Below are 2815 nucleotides of genomic sequence, written 5' to 3' on the forward strand. Positions count from 1 at the left end.
CGCAAGTCGACGCTGGTGGCGCGCCTCGACGCGGGGACGCTCGCGGCGGCGGCGGCGAAGCGCGAGCGCGCCGTCGCCGACGCCGCGGCGCCGCCCGAGCCGCGGCCGGCCGCGGCGGGGACCGTGCAGGAGCGCGCGCGCGCGGCGCAGGTCGAGCGCTACCTCGAGAAGAAGAAGGTCCGCGCCATGCTGCACCGCGCGCGGGCCATCGAGAAGGACCTGGCCGTCGCCGACGCGCCGGCCCTCGAGACGCGCGCGCGGCCCCTGGCCGCGGGGCCGCCGGGGGGGGGGCTGGCGCCGCCGCTCGCGGCCTACCGCCACCTCTCGCTCGAGACGGCCCTCGAGGAGGACGACGCGCCGACGGGCGGGCCGCCGCCGCCGGGCCTCGCGCTCCTCGAGGCGCGGTCGCGCGGCGCGCCGGGCGACGGCGACGGCGAAGGCGCGCTCGACCGGACGTGGGACGGCGACGAGGCCCCGGGCGCCGCGGCGGTCGCCGCGGCGATGGCGCGCGAGGCCGAGGCCCAGCGGCGGCGGGCCAGGTACCTGCCCCGGAGCGACGAGGACCCGTCGGAGTACTGCCTCCGCGACAAGCACCGCGGCGGCGACGCGCCCGCGCCCGCGCCCGCGCCCGCGCCGGCCGCGCCCGCGGCGAGCGCCGCGCCGCGCCGCGCCGTCGTCGAGGACCGCGCCTACGGGGCGTGGCGCGGCGACGCGCCGCGGGATGTCGACGGCCGCTCCGACGTCGCCGCCGTGCTCGAGCGGCTCCGGATCATCACGGACGTCGCCGGGCCCTACATGGCGAGGGAGCGCGCGGCGCGGGCCGATCCGCTGGCGGTGCCGATGGACGAGGCGTAACATTTCAGTAAGGCGCACTTGTAAGGCGTAAAGTTCTTAGTAGCCACCCTTGGGCGAGACGAAGGATGCGACGACGCCCGCGGCGTCGTGGGGGATGGCGGCGCACTTGGTGACGACGGAGACCCAGACGCGGCGGCGGTTGGCGGCGAATTGGTCGAAGTTCGTGTATTTGCGCAGGGACATTCGCACCTTCGGCTTTCTCACTTCATCCACGAGCGCCCCAGCGCGGAGGAGAGCAAGCCTGATGCGACGCTTCCGGAATGGTGGCATCCCGGACGCCGTCTCGACCAAATCGAGTGGAGTGTTTCCAAGACCAGTTTTCGAGTTAACGTCGGCGCCGCACTTGATGAGACCGGCGACTCTTTGCTGTTCACATGTTAATATGGCAAAGTGAAGGGCTGAGCGACCATCATGATCTTTTGCGTCGACGGATGCGCCGGCCTCGACCAGAACGGACATGACTTCTGCGCTCCGCGCTGCATGCAACGGCCGGGTCCCGTACGCAGCAGGCGCGTTCGGATCAACGCCGAGCTCAAGCGCCCTTCGCACCCAATACAAGCGATTACCCCTCAATAAGTCTATGAAGCGGTTCCTTGCCTCGATGGAACCCGGACTCTCGCGCAGCAAAAGATCCAGCGCCGCGCACTCCGCGCAGCCCGGCCCCACCCCATGGAAGCAGGGCTGGGGCTCCGTCATAGCCGCAGCTCGCCCAAGCCTAGCGGTGCTGCTCGACGACCTCGGCCATGACCTGCCCGACCGAGGTAATGATGCACTCATCGAGCGCTGCGGCCAACATCATCGTCGACGCGGCCGATTGTGCCCGGTGCCATTGCCCGCCCCGACCGTCGTCCCCCGGGCCACGCCCGCGCCCGCACCGACCATGCCCCGCCAGAAGAAGCCGCGGAAGGTCTTCAACGACCACATCGACGGGTGCCGCATCGTGCGGCTCCCGCAGGACGGCGACTGCTTCTACGCCGCCGTGTCCATGGCCTTCGCGTCCGACGGCCTGTCCTCGGCGGACTGCGCCGACGAGGCGCCGGCCTACGTCGGCGAGGCCGAGGTCGCGCGGCTGCGGCGCTGCGTGAGCCGGCGCGTCGACGGCGACGTCTTCGACACGTTCAAGATGCTCCACGGCGCGGGCCTCGACGACTTCTCGTTCATGCGGCGGATCCCCGACGCGGCCGCGCTGCGCACGAAGCTCTGCGTGTCCGGCGCCGAGAGCGGCACGAACCGCTGCGTCTGGGCCAACGACTTCGAGATCACGGCGCTGTGCGAGGCGCTGGGCGTCGTCGCGCTCATCGTCGACGGCGAGGCGTCGGACGCGGGCCGCTTCGTCGCGCTGCCGCCGCGGTCCTGCTGGGAGGACGACGCCCAGGCGCGGTCCTACGTCGTGCTGCTGCGGAGCGAGCGGCACCACTTCGACCTCGGGGAAATCGACGAGCGCTCGCTCTTCCGGGGCCTGGGGGGCGTGCCCAAGCGCGTGCGGCGCGCGTTCGCGCTGCCCGCGCCGGACCCGTCCTGCGCCGTGCCCGAGGTGCCGCGGCGGCGGGGGCCCGCGCCGCCGCCGCCGCCGCCGGATTTCAGCTGCCCGGCCTGCGCGCGGTCCTTCGCGTCGCAGCGGGCGCGCGCGGGCCACCTCGCCGCCTCCAAGCCCTGCCGCAAGAAGCTGGGCCTCGGCGGCGCGGCGAAGAAGCCCGCGGCGGTCAAGCGGCCCCGGCCGACGTCGCGCGCCTTCCGCGCCTACGAGGAGAAGTGGGAGCGGTCCGCGGTCCGGAGGCGCGAGCCCGCGGCCGAGGCGCGGCTCCTCGAGAAGTACGCGGGCCTGACCTTCACGGACGGCGACGCCGGCGCGACCTTCGTCGTGTCCGACGCGAACCTCGAGTGGTTCGGCAACTCGTGGACCGTGCTCTGCAAGCCGCCCGCCGGCGGCGCGGCCTTCGAGTCCTACGTCATCAACGCG

The sequence above is a fragment of the Aureococcus anophagefferens genome (genome assembly GCF_000186865.1).
Source record: "Aureococcus anophagefferens unplaced genomic scaffold AURANscaffold_4, whole genome shotgun sequence".
Lineage (NCBI taxonomy): Eukaryota > Pelagophyceae > Pelagomonadales > Pelagomonadaceae > Aureococcus > Aureococcus anophagefferens.